The sequence below is a fragment of the Emys orbicularis genome, chromosome 1 (assembly GCF_028017835.1).
Source record: "Emys orbicularis isolate rEmyOrb1 chromosome 1, rEmyOrb1.hap1, whole genome shotgun sequence".
NCBI lineage: Eukaryota > Metazoa > Chordata > Testudines > Emydidae > Emys > Emys orbicularis.
This window is the reverse complement of record NC_088683.1, coordinates 111,164,968-111,188,644: the sequence shown is the minus strand read 5'-3', so window position 1 is coordinate 111,188,644 and position 23,677 is coordinate 111,164,968.

Genomic DNA, 23,677 nt, shown 5'->3' with positions numbered 1-23,677 from the left:
GGCCCCTTAAGGAGCACGGCTGAGTTATGAAGTGGTAAATCCTTTGTTATTTTTCATTTAAACAAAAATACTTTGTCTTAATCATAACCAGGAAATGGGGCAGCAGCACGAAGCCAAGCAATTTGTATTAAGCTGCATTTTGACGGAAGTGCTGATAGGATAAAATGTAGTCTCCACTGACCCAATGGCAAAACTCTCCTTAATTTCAATGCAGCCAAAATTTCATCCATAATGTTTTTACTCTGGTTCTGAAAAATGAGTATAGGGGCAGCATCTCACAGTCTTCAGCTGGGGTAATTTGGAGGGGTGGTGAAGGGGGGCTGAGGATCTTGTAGGGTGATCCAGAATCTTCTTCCCTAGGAAATGTTTGTTGTAGCCCGGCCTAATCCAAAGGCAAAGAATTTGCTCCTTTACAAGTGTCAGAGTTAAATCCTCTGTGCCAGGAATGTCAGAGAGGGGATAAAGGCTACAGGATGCAGGGAGATCAAAGCCAAACTTTCCTGATGACAAAATTTTAACAAGGGGCTTCTGTCCATCACATAACTGTTTTGAATCAAAGACAGAGGGAGAAGTTCAGCAGTGATATGTAAGGTGGGGTATGTTATGCATTACTAAGAGGGTGTAACTGTCCAACTGGACCAAATTCAGCCTGAGGCAACAGGAGGCAAGGTCAATGATTTCCATAATAAAATTGTCTGTTTATTTACAGAACAGGTACAGAATTGTCTGAACAGCTGCAGAATGTTCTGCCAACATGCCTGAATCCTGATCTGAGGAGACTGCCTAAATGTGTTAGTTTAAAACAGAAATCTCCCCTTGATTTCAAATGGGCACTGGGTCAAGTTCATGGGGTCAAATTCTGCATTCAGTTACAATGGAGTCACCCCACTGATGTCAATTTCTAATCTAGAAATAAATTAGCTATCATACTACAATACAAAATATTAGAGAATAATAATATATGGAGATATACCTATCTCATAGAACTGGAAGGGACCTTGAAAGGTTATCAAGTCCAGTCCCCTGCCTTCACTAGCAGGACCAATTTTTTTGCCCCCGGTCCCTAAACGGCCCCCTCAAGGATTGAACTCACAACCCTGGGTTTAGTGGGCCAACACTCAAACCACTGAGCTATCCCTCTCCCCAAATGCATCATGCTACAAATTCAGATTCTAATTTCTAGCTCCCTTCACTTCAAATTCTAGAAATATTTCGATCTGGGGATTTAATCAGGATTATCCCATTAAAGCTGAGTGAGCACTTTCTATTTTTCTTTCTTTCTTTATTTTTAATCCCTAAACTCTTTAGCTCTGGAAAATAAAAGTAAACATGAGCTTTTATGTTCTTGTTAAATAAACAAATATGTAGCTGATGATACACTGCTTGGTATTTTATCTCCTTTAAAGACATACAATATGCTTTCTAACCCTCTGACATTCCTTTGTGTTAGTCATAATTAGAAACAAAGTTGGCATTAAATTCAGAACTATTCCTGGGTATAAAAAATTACCCACTTCATGTAAAATCTCTAACTCACTAATTAGTTTCTAGTGTTGGGATCAGGTGTTTGTAAGTCAAAGTCATTTAAATGAAATAAATTAGTATTCTACAGAGAATGTTGTTGGCAAGGCTGCTAGCCAGGCTAGAGCAATGGTTGAAATCTTTGCAAAACTGAAAACCAGCAGCTTTTAAAAGACCCGATCTCCTAAAACAGAATATATAGTACATTTGTAGAAAAACATCCCCTAAATCCATAGTAGTGTCACCCATATTTTGGAATATGTGTACAGCTTGAGTCTGTGAACTAAAATGAATGCGTGGGTGATTTTTTCCACGACAGAGCTAATACAGAATGTACATCTGAACATCCATATGCTCACACCATCCCTTGCACAACAACCTGAAATGTTACCCATTGTCTACTTCATCACCATCACCTTCCTCCGCATCATCAGTGGCCATCATTCTGGCAGCTCCCAAGGACTACATAACTCTCTCCTGCACCCAGGCTGGGATACAACTTTTGTAATACATTACGCTGACACCACTATGTCTAATGCATATTCATTAAGGATTTCTCCCCTCTTCCTTATTTGCATTTCCTGACCCTACTAATGTTGGTGTGTCTTTCTCCTAGAGGTTAGTATATAATTGATTTCAACTTATTACCATATACATCAATTCGTTGCCATGGCTCTCTTGTGGTCAGATATCTGTGGATGTTAGCTCATGTTCCAGAGATTGGCTGATGTCATCATGGTAAATTCTGACAAAATTTCCCCTCATACACTCTATTCTCAGTGCCCCAAAACGTGGGAGTTACCATTGGGCCATTTATCTCTGCCAAAATTCATAGGCATCAAGCTTTATGCTAACTGATGAAGCTTATGTCTTACAGGATACAGGCCTGTAGGTCCCTTGCATTACTGCTGAATATAATAAAGGCAACACTATTATCTTTATCTTACATCAACACTATTATCTTTATCAACCAAACTTGTAATCTCATAAAAAAATAAGTTAGTTTGACAAAATCTATTTTCTATAAATCCACGTTTTCTTTCATTCTTTAATCATCGAGTCCTGCATCAGCTGCATAATTATTTTGCCGAAGATTGATGTCAAACTGACAGGCCTATAACTAACTGGGTTGTCCCATTTACCCTTTTTAAATATTGGCACATGAGCATTCTTCCAGTCTTCTAGAACTTCATCAGTATTCCAAGAGTTATTTAAAATCAACAATAGCAAGCCAGCAAGTTCCTTGGCCAGCTCTTTCAAACCTCTTGTATGCAAGTTATTTGGATCTGCAGGGGGGGAGGGATAGCTCAGTGGTTTGAGCATTGGCCTGCTAAACCCAGGGTTGTGAGTTCAATCCTTGAGGGGGCCATCTGGGGCAAAATTGGTACTTGGTCCTGCTAGTGAAGGCAGGGGGCTGGACTCAATGACCTTTCAAGGTCCCTTCCAGTTCTAGGAGATAGGATATCTCCATTAATTTTATAATTTTAATTTAAAAATGTCATAGTAGCTGCTGTTTAACATCCTCCTGAGTTATTTTTGGAATGGAAAGTGTTTCATCACATATAATTTGACTACAGCATCTCTCTCCCCCCAATACAGAACAGAAATATTAACTGAACACTTCTGCCTTTTCTGCATTATTATGGACATCGGAATGCTTATGAGAATAATGTTAAATACATGTGTGTTTGCAGATCATGGCCTAAATCTACATTTACTCTACTAAAATCAGCATCAGCCTGATTCACTGTAGCCTTGCACATTGTGCAATTAGTCTCAAATGAACAAAGGGGCATAAAAAGTAACTGTATCAGAAGGGCAGCATTTTATACCCATTTTGGACAATCTTGACTCTGATGTAAATGGCTGCACAAGGGAATCAGGTTCTAGATGTCCTTCAGACAAGGTTTGGTGATTGAGGCATTTAAGGAACTGCACACCCCATAAGAGGAAAAAATATCAAAACACTGAGACCAAAGCCCCAGAATATGTATTAACTCTTCAAGGGCCAAATTCTTTTCCAGTCATAGCCATGCAGTCACAGTGAGGCATTGTCTCCTATTACATGTGGAGCCCTGTTTGAAGCAAACCAATTTAAATCAAATAACTTTTTGTGGTTTAAATTGCATCCCATGTGGAATCTGTTAACAGAAAATCAACTCATCATTTGTTTTCAAGGGGAAATTATTTTTCTCTGGTGTGCTTCTGATGCTAAGAAATTTATGGCTGAATTGGGATGATGGGGATAAAACATTATATAAGTATTCCCAGAACAGGTTCACTAGCCTTTAGTACATCTTACTACCACAGACTGAATGAGATGCTACTCCCCTGCCACTGATTATGCCTGTAAGTTTTGCTTGGCTTTACACCACATAAAATATGAGCTGCATTAATTGGATTTTTAAAATCATATTTAATTCTAAATTGCCTGACACTTTCAATCTATAGATTCCACAAAGAAGTCAATGGTGTTGATTTTATATGCATATTTGTTTTATATGCATGTATCTCCTGTTGGAACCTTTCTTTTTATGTTTTGTTTATGCTACTGTAGTATGCGCTAAGTTTAAATTATTATTTATAAATAATGTAGGATTTCATCAAAAGATTAGTTTTCTTCCACAGTTGTGCCCTATTGGAGCATGGAGCTGAACAACAAGGGGCATAGTTATTTGGCTTAGTTTCTTTTCCAAAATGCATGATCATGAAAAGTTTTTAACATTATTAGATAAATTTATATCTCAAAGTATGTAAAATATTTTACTGCTCCACATTGTTTATCCAAACTCAGCTATCCTAAACTCTCAAATTTTATATATATATAGCATCTAGCATCTAAATATTACATTTAAAATTTTTTGATTATTTGAAACATTTACTATCCATAATTATTCAAATTCTCTGATAACATTTGTATAACTGAAGTAATATTGTGCTGTAATAACAGATTAACAATGATATAGTTAAGCAGAAAGAAGCAAACCAAACAAGAATGGCTATTACAGGACCTAAGAAGACTACACAAGCACTAAAGCCTACATTCTCAAAAATGTCCACTAATTTGGGGTATGTATCAATTTTTGGTCATCTGATCTGAGGTCCCCACCACTTGATTTTCAGAGATGAAAGCAGCCATAACTCCCAGTGGCTTTATTTGGTGTTTTAGTTGCCTGGTGCTTCTGAAAATCAGGGCTCAGGTGTTTCAAACGGAGCACCCAGAAATGGAATCACCTAAAATTAGTGGACAATGTAGTCCTACATTTTGAAGTGATATGTAGGTTACTCTCTTACCATCAGATCCATAGCCCACTGAAATCAATGGAAGCCTTTCTGTTGACATCAAATGGCTTTGGATCAGGCCTGTGGACCATTGCTAATGTTGAAAGCATTTGACAATTCTAATTGCATGTCATCTCACATTGTGTCATAATTAAGTAGTTGAAACTGTGCTATAGTTAAAACATTTTAAAAATGTTTGTTATGTGTGATTAGTAGTGACATCACATATCTTTGTTGCAAAGTGTGTGTGTGTATGTCTGAGAAAGAAAGAAAGAAAGAAAGAAAGAAAGAAAGAAAGAAAGAAAGAAAGAAAGAAAGAAAGAAAAAGAAATCTAGGGGAACAAAACAGGTGAATATTACACATAGAAATATTATTATTTCATATCCAAAGGAGCTAAATGAACTGAACAAATTGCCCCGATAGGTCTTGTAGCAATATGGCTATAGCATAACTGATAAAAGTTGAACAGAAAGAGATGAATCACTGGTCTTTTGGGGTTTCCTGTTCTATAATTAAAAGTACCAATCACTTAGGGAAAATATCCTCTCTTCTAATGACCCACCTTTCTCAGCTCATTAATAATTCAGTTTTCTTGCAACTACAACAACAGCAGAGAAGTATAAAATGAGACACAAATTGTGGTGACAGAGCATGGATATGCTCAGGTTCTAATGCAGCAGGAAATCAAAGTGCCTTTTATTATCTGTGGTAATTCAATTGTTTATCGCTAATATGATCATTTAAACCCTGATCAGTCAACAATATAATGTCACTATGACAAGGCAAAGGGGAAAACAAAGCTCAGCAGATTTATTTGAACATCAATTGCATTACTTTACATAGCTTACACTCCATCATCTTCCTAACCTGAAACAACTGGCTTATCAGATGTTGATATTAGTTATAAATTTGTTCTTCCACTCATTTTGTTTGAGTAACAAATTGGATGAACATTTTTAATATAGCAGCCAATTTCTTTTAATCCACAAGGGTTGTAAAGACGATATACACTATCTCTGTCTAACGTTTCACTGAGGACAAGTTACTTGATAGTGAAAGCTGCAGCACAGCAATTGAACAAAGGGAAAAAAAGTCACAGAATGGAAATCAGTTGTCTTGAACCTAAAATACAGCAGATGCTCTGGAGGAAACTAGCTGAAAATGCACATCAATTTTGCTCCTTGACAACCTGTTTTTCCCACAAGGCAGAGGAGAGGGAACTGGAAGTAGGGGGAGAAGGGATGGAAAACGGATATATCTATCTTTTAAATTGCAAGGAATAATTACCTCAAATTCAGAGTACTCGTCTGGGAAGACTGGAGTCCCAAGACATAAAAGGTCCTTGAAATCAGTGATTTAACCAGGTAGACTAGACCAAAAAATGATGGGTCAGTTCTTCACCTGGTATAATTTGGTATAACTCTATTCATTTCATGGAGTTACACAGGTCTATACTAGCTAATTGAGGTGATCAAAAAAAATCAGTTATTTTAAACAGGACATTTATTTTTTTTAACTTCCTGAAAAATATTTTGGTTATCTATTCAGTTTGTCAAAACCAGAAAAAATAAATCCTTTTTTGTTTTTCATCCAAACAAACAAAAACCCAGAAAATTTCAACTAAAATTAAAATGTTCACAATTTTTTTTATTTGAGTCATACATTTTCATAGAAAAAATTTCATCTGCCTCTTCTAGTTGAAGATTTGGCTCAACAGATTTAGGAGTAAAACTTAAAAATTCAACCAAAACTCCATGAACCTGAAAAAATGTTCAGTGTGTGTACCTGAGTTAAAGGTTCAACTTGTTTGTTATTCTGTTCAAACCTCTTCGCACATCTCTAACTTTTTTCCCTTCATGCACATCCAAGACTTACACTAACTACTAATGGGAGTGTGGCTCATGCATCAAAGAAGAATGTATATAGCTGTCACTGGAAAGCGATTGGAAGAGAGATTTTCTGTATGTATCCAAGCCCTTTGTTCTCCATGCAGTCAAGATTTTGGACATTCTAATATAAGATTAGGAACTGTTACCATGTGATCATTTTAGATCTATTAGCAATGTCCAAACAAATGAGAAGTGAAGCAGTTCAGGGCTTGGCTATCTGTAGTGCACAAACTTCAATTACTGCATGTGATCCTTTCCTGCCACACTTGTGGAGGTGAAAAGAAGTATCAAAATGAAGAGGGAATTTCAGGAAATACCTTTTGTTATGCTGTGCTTAAAAGTATGCTTCATGGAACTAAAGTATATAATTTCCATGTTGGCTAACAGAATGTGGCATTTGAAGCTTAATACCTGAGCAGAGTGCTCCTGCAATTGGGTCTAATATGTATGGATTTTATATGAGTTCATACTGCAGCTTCTGCATGTTCTGTTCCTTTATTCATTTTAAAATCACCAGTTCATTTGTTTTCTCCCCTTCTCACACAGCCTTATAAGCAGGTCTCCCATTTTCTGTTATTTATGGTTATATAAAATAGCTCCATCCTGCCACTTCACTTGGTTTTCTGTGATGTGGGCATGTCAGCCAATTGATTGCTAAAGATTAGATGGTTTGTGGCAGCTGAGCGGTTACTGCAGATATATCCAGCATCATCTTGGACTTACAAAGCTTACATAGACATATATTACCTGTACAGAAAGAGAAATGAGGACTTTTTTTATATGTTGTTCAGTGACTTCAAATGTATTTTTCTTGGTTTTAATCTTGGAGGTGATAAACCAGGTAGAGATATTTGGCTGAATTAGGCACATATTGAGGTAAGGAGAGGGATAACTTTTAGCACTGGTGTGGCACACTATGCTTCAAAGCAGCACCCTGGAACTCCCCATATTCACCACTGTCATATACTTATGCTGTGTTTTCTACCAAGTATGCCTTGTGAGGTATCTTTTAAAAGTCTTGATCTGTTGAACATTAATATCCTGTTGGACTGTATGTGCTATCATTGTATGTGAAGTTATGAAGTTTTGCTATGTGTGTGTTACTGAAATATGTTGCAAGGTTGGGAACACCCACAACCAGCCTTTTAGGTGCAACAATGGAGGACCCAGATGTGGTTATGGCCCATTAAAGGAATCCACACTGCCAAGGACTATACCAGGAACCGTATACAATGGAGACTTCTCAGAGATAACACGTAGATAATGGAGACTGCTTGACCCATGTCATAGCAAAGGCTCTTTCCAGCAATCTGGAAGAAGCTATAAAAGAGGGGAGATGACATCATCACTTGGCCTCACTCCCCCTACAACTCAACACCTGGAAACACATCTGGAGGAAAAAGACTGAGCTGGGAAGGTGGTCTCAGGCTGGAAAGGACAATCCCAGACTCTACCATCTACCAGGGTGAGACCCTGCTTGATTAAAATCCTGTCTAGTTTATAGAACTCATATTGTGATTTTACTTTCATTTCTTAGATAACCAACTTTGATCTGCACACTTATTACTCATAATCACTTAAAATCTATCTTTCTGTAGTTAATAAATCTATTTTATATTTTACCTAAAACAGTGGGTTTGGTTGAAGTGCTTGGGAAATCTGCTCAGGTTGCAAGGGTTGGAGCACATCCACTTTTCTTTGTAGAAGTGGCAGACTGGGTAATAAACGTACACTGGTCAGGCTTCTGACCAGGGCAAGGTGGTACAGCTCTGGGGTACAAGGCTGGGCAGCTGGGGGAATTGGCTGGAGCCTCTCTATTATTGGTTCATGAGTGGCTGGCCAAACCATTCATGTAGCTCAGGACAGTTTGGTGTGTCCCTGCCTGTGGATGTCTGTATAAGTACAGTACCTGGAGAGGTTTGCAGTTTGTCACAACATCACAGTGTGAGAGGGAACCCTGGTTGGTAAGCCAGAGGGCTCAGCAGTATCCCAGTTCACGGTTGCACCCTGGGGAACCCGTCACAGCTGGTTCTATAAGTATTATTTCCCATACATCTGCATTAACAAATAGAGCTGGTTCAAAGATGCAGAAAAATGTCTGACATTTTTGGTCAGATTTCAAAAAGTTTCAGCCATCATAAAAGCTGGCCAAAAGACAAAAAAAGAACATTTTAAAAAACATGTGGAAAATAGCTGTCAAAATTTATGACCAGCTCTATTAACCAGTGGGAAAGGAACACTGGAAATTATAGTGGGCCCAACATTTGACTTTCACTTTTGCTTGCATCTATTTCATGTAACCTTTTTAAAGTCTCTCTCTTTTTTCCCCCAAAAAATGTTTCAGAAGTTTTTCTTTTCTTCTTTTTAAAAAATATATATTTGTAATTGATTTTAATGGACTGTTGTGCAGAAATATCTCATTCTTAAAAATACACTTTACTTCCAGTAAGAGGCAGCATCCTGGTAAGGTTGCATAATCTTTTCCCAAGCTTTAACTGTACAACTTTCTTTAGAATAATACTGAGGGACTCTGAGAAAGGGTGATTGTAAATGTCACGACCAAAGTCTTTAGCTCAGCTAAATCCTTTTTTTCTCTATATACAGAAAGATTGCAATGTTCCTAAGAATTCTACATATTAGTGGGTACTACTATTATTAAAATCACTAGCAACTGCTAAATGCTGGGCAGTAGGCAATTGCATATGCTGCTCACACCTGTGAAGCCAATAACTCCAAGCCACTTTGAAGCTAACTGAATCATATTTGTGCCTTTTCCCCCTTTTTTCTAATGACCAATATGCCCATAACCACCTGCAATGACTGAGCAAGTATCTACGTGCCAACAGCATTGCAATCTGGGAAGTTTGAGAAAAGATTTTTTTTTTAAACATCAACTCCTGGATATATATTTCCCTCCAGAGACCTTTCTAGCTGTCAATATTATTCTAAAAATAAACAAGCTCAGCAGCAATGCCTTCAAAGCTGGCAACCAGAATGAATGCCTGGAGGCAAGAGAAACCCGGAAGCACCTGACAGGTTGCACTGTTCAAATCGGTGATGAGCAAAGTCTCCCTGCACTCTGCACCTCTTGGAAGTTTTAAAAAATGGAAGTCTACTGGTTTATATGGCACTATTAATATAAGCACTTCTGAGAGCTGTAGGAAAAGTCCTGACTGTTGAATCAAATGTCTAAGTCAAAAGACAAGACTAATTAAAAGTACAAGCAAATAAATAAAACTTTAATTTAGATTGACATTAATACTGTATGGGAGAGAGAGAGAGCTTAAATCAGGATAAAGAAGGAACTGCTAATTACAATGGATGAAGTGCCTTCTTGGCATTTAGGTACAAGATGTAAATCAAAAGAGCTCAGCTATGGTTTAAAATAGAAAATCTGACTCTTAACAGGACCAGTTCCTGAAATGATCGATGAAGCTGTGTATATTTTTTTCATCAGGAAGTGTCTTCAAAACCTGATAGAAAGTTCCTGGGAGAGTAACTGTGTAATTACTATGCTAACAGGGCAGGAGCTATTATAATTATTTGAGACCTTCAGTTTAACGTTTTTTCCTGTTTCAGATGCAGTTCCAGCAATCTCACTTATGCATTCTTCCAGGCCACTCCACCAGTCTAGAACAACCTGCCTATCTCAGTGGGTCAGATCTAATCCTGTGTTCTTTCAAACCCTTCCTGAAAATTCACCTCTTTTGTTGGCCTTCCGACCTAAACCCAGCTAAACACGCCATTGTTTTATCACTCCCGTTTTTAAAAATAATAATAATAATAATAAAAAAATAATCCCACACACCTAAATTATCACCAACTTCTGGGCCTCCTAGTGTATTTTTGTCTGTATTTGTCTGGAGATCTGTAAGCCATTTGTTTCTCTCACCAGCCACAGGAAAGAACCAGTGCCACACCCAAGTCTATTTCAAGCCCTTGCCTCAGGTCACAATTTCTCATTCACACACACCAAAACTCAGGAGTAACACAAAGCAAACCACTTCCCCTGACCAAGACAGCCTCCGGATACTTTTCCCTTGACTCTCTTAGCTGTTCCAGAAGAGGCCACATCTTTCCCTTAATCCCCTGTTGAGTCACATGACAGGCAGGTAGCCTTTAACCCTTTCCTGGCTGTTTCATCCTGTCATGTGGTCTTTCAAGGCTCTACAGTGATTTGGACTGCATACTCACACAAGGGCTTAAGGGGGAGTAAGAGCCTCTTTTAAGTCTCCATGTGGTCTACCTGGACCTTTAGGACCATGTCTTGCTCAGCATGGTGCCTACAGGTACACCTTAGAAATAGAATCTAAAGTCCTTAGGGAGCACAATAATTGGCCCTTAACAAATAATGAATAAATATATAATAGTTCAGACTTCTAAATGTTCAGCACATTCATTTGTTTTATTTATCAAATAATGTAAAGTAATTATCTGAAAATAAAGGTTTTACCAAAATACTGTACCTGAGTCCTGTGTCCAGTTATATTAAGATCTTTGTGTGAAGCCATTTGGTGAGTCACATGACTGACAGCTAGCTGGGGAAAATATTGCAGTTTGGGGATTGCTAGGTGCCATCAGAGGCCCAAGGCATCTTTTTCACTTACCTTTGGTAAATTGACCGAGATATTTCCCTCAGTACCTGGACTTTGCCACAGTTATCCATGACACTGTGACTCCTAGACTTGATTCTTGTAGTGCACTTTACAGAAGGCTATTCCTCAAAAATACTTGGTAGCATTGGCATATTTCACCAGTTCAGCAACTACACTGGCTTCCTCTTTGCCTCTAGATGAAATTTAAATGGTTGACTTTCATTTGTAAAATCCCACATGGATTAGGACCTACGATCACTTTTCTCACCGCACATGCCACTGTGCCAGTTGAGTACAGCTGTAGTGTCCAAGTCAATAGTCCCTAGATGTAAATATCTGGCTGGTTGCCACCATAGTGTCCTCATCTCAAAGAAGAACCATCATCTGGAGAATCTGTATCTCATTGACTCAAAAGAGTGAAATCCTGACCCCACTGAAGTCAAGGGCAAAACTTCTATTGATTTCAACAGGGCCAGGTTTTCACGTCCTGAATTTGACATGATTCATGCTTTTGCCTAAAAGATGAGGGTGATGTGAAATTTTGTTTGTTTGAAATAAACCATAATCCAGATTTGATTTAGAATTTCAGACCTGCCTCTCCCCTCCCACACCGCTGTAATTCCTCTGACTTCAAAGGAGTCCTGTTGTAGTGTGTGGGGAAAATAACATCTGACGGAAAAGACATTTAGGCCCACATCTGTAAAGTTATTTAGCTACCTAACTCCCATTAAATTCAATGAGTTCTGGGCACCCAAATATCTTTGATGATCTGGCTTTTGGGACTGATCCACCTTTCCTTTGCACATGAGTAAATGAGAATTGAGTCCAAGTCAGTGGACTAATGTAAATGAAAGGACAACCAGGCTCATTAGGTCATCTAGTCCATGAAAATTCTTTTCCAAAATTTGCAAATAATATTTTATATAAAGTAAAAAGAAAATGGAATGCTGGGCAAAGCTGAGGGGAAAAACAAAACAACCACATCAGTAAAACACTAAACAGAGCACACAGTATGATTACACAAAAGGCAATGAATTAATGAGAGAAAAGTATATGCAGGGGCCTACAGCAATGGAAAGTAGCCTGTACAGTCTTCAATTTTCATGCAGGTGAAGAGTGCAGGATTACTTTAAATTGCATCTTTTGGAAAGGGTCTGTTTGTTGAGGAACTTTTTTCTAAGATCTCAGTAAAGGACAAAAACTTTTAATTAAAAAGAACAGCATAATTATTTCAGTGTCTAAGTAGTATTAAGAAGGGCAGAAAAAGATTGATTTGCAAAATTTTCTCTTCAAAATTGCATTCATCTAGTGTACTCTTAAGACAAATCCAATAAAGGCTTTTTATTGGATTCATATTTTGCTTAGCATCTAAAATGGGCTAGGTGCTTTACAGATTCAGCAGAAAACGTCGCCCCTGCCTCAAGGAGCTTACAGTTCAAGGGCCAGAGTCTGCCTAATTTGCTCACCCTGAGCAGTATCTTACTTCCCATTTAGACTCATTGGGCCTGAATCTCCTTTCTCATTGATGTTATACTAGCATAACTCTATTGACTTCAATAGAATTACTCCAGATTTGCACCAGTGTGAATGAGAGCAGAAACAATGGGACTATTTACAGAACAAGACATTACTCACCATGCGTTTGGTAATACCTACCTGCCCCACAGGCTGTCAGGGATCACAGGCCTTGAATCCAGGCCCACAGGCAATGCTCCGGCCATGACTGCCACCCACCAACTCAACTGAGTAACTAGAGAAGGGTCCAGGGAAGGGCTAGCTCCTGAGGGCCCCACCCCCAGAGCTCCCAATTGGGGGAAACATCCGGTTCCTGTGCTTCACTAAGGAGTTCTACATAAACCAAGAAGTAACAACAGGAAGTTGTGTGAGCAACCCAAGGAATCCTTGGCTGGCTGTGACTTTGGACTCCTCCAGCTTATCTGACTCCTGAGCCCTGCATTCCTGCCTGCTCCTGGTTCCTGTCGTCCCATCCCAGACCCCTGTCTACTCCCAGTTCCTGCTGTCCTGCCCTACTCCAGGCCCCTGCTTCTTTCCCTTATCCCTGACACTGTCTCTGACCCCTGGTCTGGCACCTGATAATGTCTCTGGCTCTGACCTTTGGCTTGGCCCCTGAAACGGTCTCTGGCTTTGATCCCTAGTTTGGCACCTGACTTTGTCTTCAGCTCTGACCTTTGGCCTGGTACCTGATGCTGTCTGTGGTTTTGACCCTCCACTCTGACCATTAAGCCTGACTCCTGCTCCAACCACTAGGCATGACCACCTTGTAAAGGCTGCTATCCATTCTGGGTTTTTCTAAGGCATCCTAATTTTCTCCAATTCTCCTATGTCCTAGCCAGCACTGGTCAAAGAACACTTATGTGTGCAAGCAAAACATTTGTGTGCAACATCAACAAGTTGCATTGCTTCCTACTGACACAAATTCATGATGACATCACGATTACCAAGGAAAAATAGCAACCTTTATCTAACTATTTGTAAAGATCTGTGTGATCCTCCCCTAAAAGGATCTGTAAAAGAGCAAGATATTACTATTGGTGCTATGGTTTTGTTGCTCTGTTTGGCTTTTTAATATCACTTAGTCACTTGAAACATTAATGATCTCTCTTCACTCCTACTTTATGATAGACTCTCAGAAGCTTTATCATGAAAGGCAAAAAAAAAAAATTTTTTTTTTCTTCCGTTCGAATCTGGATATTAAATGTTACACAGAGATTTATATTTGTGCATGATCATTCCTTTGGGGCAGCTGATCATTTAATTATTTAGCAACATGCTTATAAATCTGTGATTTAATGACAGCAGGTTTTAGTGATTTCCAAGAGGACTGTTACCTTAGCGATGGGAGACTAAACAACAAAGGACTGTGCTGTAATTGGACCATTTCCTATTAATCTTTCATGCAGTAGTCAGGATGTATATAGTACATATCTTTAAAAGTATGACTGAAGACCCCTGCAGACATTATGTAGTAAAGAAAGTATAAAGTTATAGGCTGAAATCACCTTAACTTTTAAAGGTGGTTTTGCAACGTGGTAGGGGGGGTATTTTAATGATGGAGTCACTTATCAGTAGCTTCAATTAATTCAAAAGTTAGGTATTTGGTAGAATGATTATTACTAAGGCCTTGTCTACACTACAGATGCTTTGCTGGTATAGCTATATACTGTCAGAGTCCTTAGTGTAGATGCAGCTTATATTGGTAGTTTTACTGTTAGCATAGTAACACCATCTCCCTGAATGACATTAGCTATGCTGACAGAAGCACTTTTCTGACAGCATAGCTACATCTATACTGGGGGTTTTGCTGGCATAGCTATGTCAGCTGGGGGGAAGAGTTGTGGTGGGGGAAGTTCACCCCTCTGACTGACACAGCTATGCCGACAAAACTTTGGAGTGTATGTTCGGTCTGACACAGTAGAAGGAAAAAAGAGATCTGTCCTATTTGTGCTGCCTGGATAGCAGTGCAGAGTTTTTCATTCCAGATCACTCTGAATCAGGTAGAAGAGTGACTTAAACCTGAGCCTCCCACATCCCAGCTCACTGGCCTAATCACCAGGCTACAGATTGTGAGCCGGTCTTGCCCTCCCTCATGCTTCCACCCAGATTAAATTTAATGAAATTTAACAGAAAATGTTCCAACCAGCTCTACTCAGACATAACTTTTAATGTGAGCATGTTCCCCCTTTTGGCCAGACTGATTCATTTAACCGAGCAATCCTTGCAGAAAGAGAATATCAGTGATAGGGCAAATTCTGCTGTTAAATTCATGATGGCAGCTTAAATTGACTTCAGTGGACTTTGCATCTGCATATCTCAGGGCACAGTTTAGTTCCATATTTGTATGACCTATTGAAAGCTAGATTTTGGCTGGCACTCATACCCCTTCAAGTTAAGCTAAGCTAAATGTGTTTTTCCTGGGTAAATATGTATTTTTGCACCTCTGATGCTGATTTGATCTATATTGATTTTGATCATTTTATATTTTTCTCCATCTCTTTCTTTGGATCCTGTTTTATACATATGAAATGATTATTTCTGAATTCTTCCCCTAGAGTTTATCTACCAGTTGAGGATAGAGCTAAGATGCTTATGAATTCATTTTGTTTTCTGCTTTTACTTTGTGGGCAGCTGGGCCGGCTACTTATTTACAGTAAATTCAGTACATGAACCTATCCATATATTCCAATCTGTGTAAAGTTCCATCAGCTGCTGATTTTCAAAGAAAAAGGCTTCCCAACAAATTTGGTGATGCACAAAATTATTTTCAAATGGACAAGATGGTTTAGTATTTTACTTCTTTTTCTTTTTAGACCAAAGGGTAGCTGGGGTCTAAAATGGAATGGACCATTTTTTCTGTGAGATTCTGCAGTGAATATCTTGGCTGAGTTGTCCACAGGACAAAATCTAGAAGATTAGTAAAAGGAAGAGACCATTTGGTCCCAGGAGACACATCAGCATGAGCAACTCCACTTATAATGTAACTACTGATTGATGGCATGGTTTCTGTTTTGAACCAACTGGGATTCCAGCTCTGCTGAACTGGTCTTGCAGTCCACATGTTTCCAATTGTTTGTAGATCTGTGGGGTAGATGGACTGTCCATTCCTGGTAAATTACTTTTCTTTCAATATTATTGAGTGTGTTTCCATATGCTAAAGGATTTATCTCGCCCTCTCAAGCTCTGTGTGCATTGTCTGTTTTACCACATTAAGTTTCAGCTCTTCATTCTTACTTTCTATGCTCTATTCAACTCCCACTCCTACCTACATCTCTGCTCCAGTTTTGTCCTATATCCATCCCTTTGTTTCTTATTCCCACTATTACCTTTATTTTTTCCCACATGCCTTCTCCTCCTTCACATCCCTCTTTAAAACTATCCTAATAGTTTCATTCATCTTTACAGTGCTAAATTCCTTACCAGCAATAGCTGTTCCATGATTTTTGCTCCCGATTTTTATTGTTCCGGTTGTATTTGTATGAATTACAATATATTGTAAACTCCGCAGGGCAGAGATTTGTCTTCTATATTGCATTATAACTAATAATAATGAAATAATGTAAGTTAACTTAAAAATAGAGACTGGGATTCCAAGCTTGGGATTCCAAAACACCAAAATTCCCTGAACAAAAATTCCAGATCAAATTTTGAAAATGGCTCTTACTGTAATAATGTACCAAACCAAAACACTGGATCCATTCAACCACCCATTCCTCAGACTTTTGGTGTGTTCACAGGATGAGATTTAATGGCATGCAGAAAATAAGAGAACTTATCTAGAAAATGTCACTAGAGAAACATAAAGAGGAAACTACCCTTGTAACACAATTACCAGTATGTTTGTATTATGGCATAGTTTCTCTTGGGATTCCATCTATTTTACTAAGCTAAAAATCTGTATGTGTTAAATATGGAGGTTTGAAATCAGGTCTGGATCAAAATCTTATGACTTGAAGATATTTCTATTGGAAAAGGAGAAAGATGTCACTAGAAATTTCTAGTGAGAGACACACAGCTGGCTAATCCAGAGCTATTGGGTGCTGGGCCTACCTTTCAACTTTGCTTCAGATGCTGGTTTACTTTCATCTGGGTCAGCAGAGACTTGTTTTTCATAATCACTGCTGTTTAAATCTCCTCAGGGTAAGAATGGTGAGGAAGTCAGGGATGAAATGCTGAACAGTTAATGTTCGGAATATGATTTTCTCAGCATGTGGCTCTTGCAAACCTTCCATTTGTGAAGGACTTCACATTTTAGTCTCTAAATCCAATTAATCTATTCACTCTCCCCTAATATGGACAATTACATTGTGACCTTCACAGTGATTGTAGAACTAGGGACCATTTAAGCCTAGCTACTTCATCTTTAGAGAAAGAGAGACCACAAAGTGGCTAAAGCTTTCCAACTATTTGTTTATCAGCTCCTGGATTCACTGAGTGCACCTAATTTAGATCTCTCCTGCAGGATTAAAGGCAAAGAGGAGAGAGCAATCCTTTCATGATGAGCAGGCTTTCAAAGGCTACTCAGCTGTTGCTACCAAATAAACCAACCAGGGCTGCAGGCATATTTCCCCTTCTTCCAGCTATGCAGTTTATACAAGCATTGTTTGTTTGTTTGTTTGGGCAGGTAAGATAACAAAGCCAGGCAAATGTTAGCTAATCTGTTCACTTTATCTTGAACAATTTCTCTCAAGCACTGGTTTCTAAGAAGAGTTGAAAATGAGCTGGTTCACCACAGTAACTACCTATGGATATTTTCTCAGTACTAAAACCCTATTGGCCCAGGTGCATAGATGCATAATGAGGCATTGTATTTTTTTAATTTGCTCTCCCTTGCTCTCATATTGGCTGGGAGAAGAGCCTGTTTGGAAAGAGAGCTGGAGGGTACGTTCTATGAAATAGGCTAATATGATTTCTTTTACTTAAGAGTAGTTAAAATTATCCATTATGTTATCATTGTACTTAGAGCTGGATTCTGGAGAGAGATTTGCCCTGGTGCTTTGCTTTTCCCCCCCTAAGAATGTGTCATATTCTCACTTTTGGTCATAACATTGTGTATCTCTTTTCTGAAAAGGAAACAAACAAGGGGAAAGAGTCTTTACCAACCCCATTGCAATTAGACATCGTGGGTCAGCTTGTCAGCTGGCAGGAATGAACATTGCTCCATTGCCTTCTGATTGACACCAGTTGAAAATATGGCCCTATAAATCTTGCTGTGAAAAGTATAATAAAAAGTCTTTTCCTGTCAGGATAGATGATGTTGTTCATGGGCTGTTTTCTGTTCTTTTTAAAATGTGAATGTAGTGCTTCTGAAAGAGGTAAGACAGCTCTGAAGTGAAAACCTCTTGCCGTAGAACAGGTATCTATCCATGGGGTTTCACTATTTTGTGCTGGATAACAACATCAAAGGACTCCATGCATGTAAAATCTAAACTGGCTCTCTATTAAGTGAACTATTAACAGAGTTGCTGCAACTGCAGCTAGCATTCAAACCATGTGCAAACAGACTTCCTTGTGCCTCCTCCAACCTCTCACCTCCTTCAACCTGTGCTCCTCTCTCCACGTTCCATACAGGTTGCTACACACAGGGCAGGTTTGCATCAGAACAACCTTCCCCATGTCTCAACAATGGACCTCAGTCATCTCTGACATTAAAAGGCCTCCTCTGCATGTGATAATGTGATTCAGTCTCCAGGCTAATTCAGTCTTTATCCTTGGTCATGTGACTGCCAGCAAGGGGGACAAATAGTGACAGCTATAGAGTAGTTTTGTAATGTGGACCTAGACTGAGGCTTTGCTATTTTATTTCACAGGGGCTGCTGAACAGCAAATGGATGATTTGGTCACTACAGACATCAGCCACATTTGAACCAATGACCGAAAGATAAAAAGCTCTGTGGCCCGTTGTCAAGCCCCTGAACCATCAAGTGCCCCTTGTCTAATACACGTTATTATGCTAACACATTGGGCTCCTCACACTAATATTATTTCTCAAAATACTTAAGAGATATTTAAGTCTCCCCTAATGGGTGGTCTGATGCTGATGCACTTTGTAGTGGTGTGACAAATAATAAAGGTTTCTGTGCCTTGCAGGATTGTTGTGGCAGCTTTTTCTCCCTACTCCCAGCACAGTCGGAGAGTGATTTCACTTTCTATTTATTTGACGTTAGTCATGTTTGGGAAAGCACAGAAGCCTGCAGTGAGACCTTGTTACAGCATTGTTCTTGCATATATTGGAGCTACAAGGATCCCACTGCCACACTTAAGTCTGTTCCATGCCAATTAGGATACACAACAGGACTAAAAAGATAGTTCTGATTAAAAGCAGTGGGTTTTGTTTCCAATCATTTTGAGGTTAAACTTTGGTAACAAGAGGATCCATTCACTGAAAACCTCATCTGGCCAGATTCAATTGCATGGCTTAACCCCAGCAATCAGTGCCTACGTTAGCAGGACATTAGCTGCCAATGAGACACACAGGAGAAGGGAGGCTGCTTCACAACTTTCCCCAGTAGCACAGAGCCTGGAGTGAACATGGCCTTTCAACTCCAGCTACTGAGAGTAAGTTACAGATTAGGTAAACAACAGAAAGCAGGATTTGGGTCTCATTTTCCCATAAGTCCCAATTTCAAATGGCACTTTGGAAGTCAATGGGCCTTAGGAATCTGTCCAAGTCACTTCTGAAGATAGGAAAAACTCCTAAGTTGCTTAAGTTCTTGTGAAAATTGCACACATGTAGCTTAGTGAACCTCACATTCCATCTTTTTATTTTATCTTAGGTGAAGAACAAGGGCCGCTGTTCAGAACCACTCTTTAAGCAATGCAGGCTAACCACCTCCAGATACAATGCAGGACTTCCTTCTCAACTTTTCCTCAAGCATGAGACGATGTCTGATAGGATAAAGTCAAATTGTCACAAGTGGATGTTTTATGATGTGACAGACCTGGTCAAATATTTCAACATAATTTGAACAGTCAGTTTGAATGATATCTCCATACCAGGAGGCTTCTCAGTAATAATAAATTCTAATAAATATTCTAATAATTGAGGACATTTTGGGTTTTATATTATTGCCCTGCAAGTTCCATAATACCTAGCACAGATCATGATTGACTCCATTTATTAAGAAACTTCTGCTTGGCTAAAGAGCTCAGCTGGTTGCCAGAGCTGGGGGACCCAATTCTAATCTCACACTGATGCTACTTTATAGAATCCCTGGAGTTACACCAGAATTCAGTGGAATATAAGGACTGGAATTCAGGGTTGCCTCTGCATTCAGTTGATACATTAATCTTTAGAAGATGATCATCGTGAACCAGTACACAGGGAAATGAACTGGCAGACATGAGAAATCTACAGTTGTCAAGAGGCAACTTTTGGATTCAGTCCCAGCTCTGCCACCATCTTTGATAAAACACCTCATATTTCTGTGCCTCAATTTCCCTATCTGTGAAATGAGGGTAATGATGCTTACCTAGTCTTAAAGCACTGTGAGATCTACAGAGGAAAAAAGGTGCATTATTAGCAACAGCATCTATTCTTACGTAAAAAAGTAAAGATGGGGACAACTTATGAGAACAGATTCATCACTTCTAAAGGCTGTAATTATCCCACATCATTCTGTTATGAGGCAGGGTAGGAAATGTTGCAGAAGGGATGGGGCGGTCATAGAAAGCATATCATGTAAGCCAAGGTTCCATGGATACATATATACAGGGTTTAAACCTTAGGGACTCATGGCCAGAAGCTTGCAAAGTCCCTTCTCCTTTGGGGCCTCCAGAACCCAGGCTGAAGTTAAAGTTTAGTTGATTTTGAAGGTTAATATGTGATCTATGAAATGGCAATGCACTGCTGCTAGCACTGAAACTGTTATTACCAGGCTAATAGAAGCCTGGTGTTCTCAAAACTTTGACAGGTCAATTTTTGGTTAAATAACACTCAGATTGTCCAATTCTATCAAAGAGCGTTTTAACTTCTTCTGGTGAACAATAGAATTTCTCAGAAATGTCAGCTCCAGCCTTCCAATGTCAAAGCAAAAGTGGGCTAAAATAAAAGTAAATTACCTTATCAGGCGCTTATACACAGTGACAGGCTTTTTAAATACATACAGCTTGTTCTCCATTCCAGTTTCTACCAAGGGCCCACGGGTGTATGTAAGATACTGAACCGCATTCAACACCAGCTGAACTGCCTCATTTTATTTTTTAACTTTAAGGGATACAAGTAGAATTCCTATTTATTATTGTCCCATACGTCTGTACCAGATATGGACTGGTCACAGAGCTCACTTATACACACCAGATGTGTTCATCATAAGATCCTTTAATGCTCTGCCAGGCCTGGCTGAGGTGAACTGAAATAAGATTTGTCACCAGATTCTAGACCTGGCAGTTCTGAGTGACATCTGTTGTAAAAGTGTTCATAAGTTGTTTTAGCCTTTTTATCTGATTACGCGCCTCTCTTCATGTCTGGCCACTTTGGAAATAGGTTCTTTTCCAGTATTGGAACAGTCATTCTGAGTTGTCGTCCATCAGGTGTTGTGCTGGACTGTATCCATGTCGTACTCCTGTGGAGCTAGGCTCCAGCCTAGTGGTCTGGAATTGGTCCTTTTGGCTCGGTGCAACCATATAGCAGGGAGTTATCCATTAGAACCTTAAATTTCCTATTATACAGATAAGGCTTAAGTTGTTTATTAGCCCAAACTACAACATAACATTCACTCTTGATAACAGCATAGTTCTGTTCATTGGGGGGTTAGTTATGTTACTTAAGAAGGCAATGTTGAACCATATAGTGTACATACACCTCGTAGTATTCCTATCTCACTACTCACACCATGGCATGTACGTCTGTACCAGATATGGACTGGTCAAAGAGCTTGCTTATACACATCAGATGTGTTCATCATAAGATTCTTTAATGCTCTGCCAGGTATGGCTGAGGTGAGCTTAAATAAGGTTTGTTACACACAGCACCGCCTAGTGGCTGAACGATATAGTACAGTTAAGCATTCCATTACAGTTATAATTCAAAAACTAGTAAGGAGGTCTAGTGATAGTGACCAAGTCAATGTTTTTTAATTAATGTTCATAAGGAAACAAACAATAACAAATATAAAAAGATGAACAACTTACAGCTTGTATATGTTACCAGAACACTGCACATTTCACAGGATAGCCAATACAATTATCCAATTACACAGCTTTACAACAGGTCAAAGCTGCAAGATGAAACAATACAAAAATCAGACAATGTTATACTGATATAGTATGTTAGTCTGGGTGTAAAAATAAAAGAAAAAATGCAAATAGGCCGGAAAGGGAAGGAGGGGACCAGAGTGTGGGTTGGAAGAGGAAGGAGAAAAAGGGGACAGCTCCTTTGGAGTGGAAGTCGGGCATTATCTGATCTATCTCAGAGTGCTTTATCCAAATGTATTACAGAATAGGGTCCAAATTTCTTCAAATTCATAAAATTGCTTTCTGTGTCAATAAGCTGTTAGTTCTTTTGCTGCTAACTCAGACAGGTCTGAATACCATTGCTCTATTCTGGGCATATGCCTGCTCCTCCATTTTTATCAAATCATGCACTCGGTAATCATTGCAGCTCTCAAGAGCCAACTTTTTTCTGGTGGAGTTAAAACCAGAGTAGTTGGTACATAACCTAGGATATGATTTTCAGCTGAGGTTTGGTTACTGAAGCCAAGCACTATTTTCACTGTTGTGTCCACCTCTTTCCATAGCTGTATGACTGTTGCACAGCCCCACAACACACACAGCAGGGTTCCTTTTTCTTTATTACAGTGCCAACGACCAGAGGACAAAGTGTTTTAGTTGTATGTACTTTGCATTAGTGTTAGAAAAGAGGTAACACCCTCATCGTTGTCTATTAGGGAAACCCATATGATGCTCTTTTTCAGTCAGTTCTTGGCCTATCCCCCTGAATTTGCAAATCTGGGTTACCCCACAGATGTGCTTTTCCATGACAGTGAGGATGAAATTGGTACCTTTTAGCTATGATAGCTCAGAACCTTCATGCAGCTAACACTGTAGGCACCTTATTTTTCTGTGTCAGACAAGAAGAGGAACTGAGCAGGCCTGTGGGAGAATTGGATGTATTAATGTCCGTTCAGTTTCCACTCACCTGAATATAAAGGTGGTATAATGCTGGAATCAGTTTGACATCTGTGACACAATAAAAGCATAATAGTAATTTTGTATATCTGGGAGCCCAAATCAATAGTTCACAGACAGTCACCTCTTCATGTGCAATAGATTGTGCCATTAGCTAAGTGCTGTACAGCGCTGTCAGTTTGACAATGTGGCACTGGAAGTAAAGGACACTGTCAGGGTTCTCTGGGAGCTATGACTGTGCAGCTGTGGCACAGCTGTGTCCTTGCAATAAAGTATAACAAGATCCAATGGCTGGAAGTTGAAAACAATTCAAATGGGAAATAAGGTGCAACTTTTTAACAAGGAGGAGGTAGTAGATTTACCCTCAGTTGAAGATTTGGATTTTCAAAGGGGTCATTTCAATAGGATTTGGGCATCTAACTCCCTTGAGCTCTTTTGCAAATTCCAGTCTAATTGGAGGCTGGATGTCTTTCTAAAAGATATGTATTGGGCTTGATAGCCTTCACTGGCATAGCTGAAAAGAATAATTCCCTCCACTGCCGGAATTGCTGAATGAAATCCTTCAGTCTGGGTATGCAGGAGATTAGTCTAGATTATTATAATGATCCTTTCTAGCTCTAGAATCTTTGCCTCTTCAACAACACAGCCAGGTGCAAAACTGTAAAAGTGCTGCCTATTTTTGTTAGGCCTTTTCAACTAAAAACCCCAAAACGCATGAATCTTGCAGATATTTAGGACTAACTTGT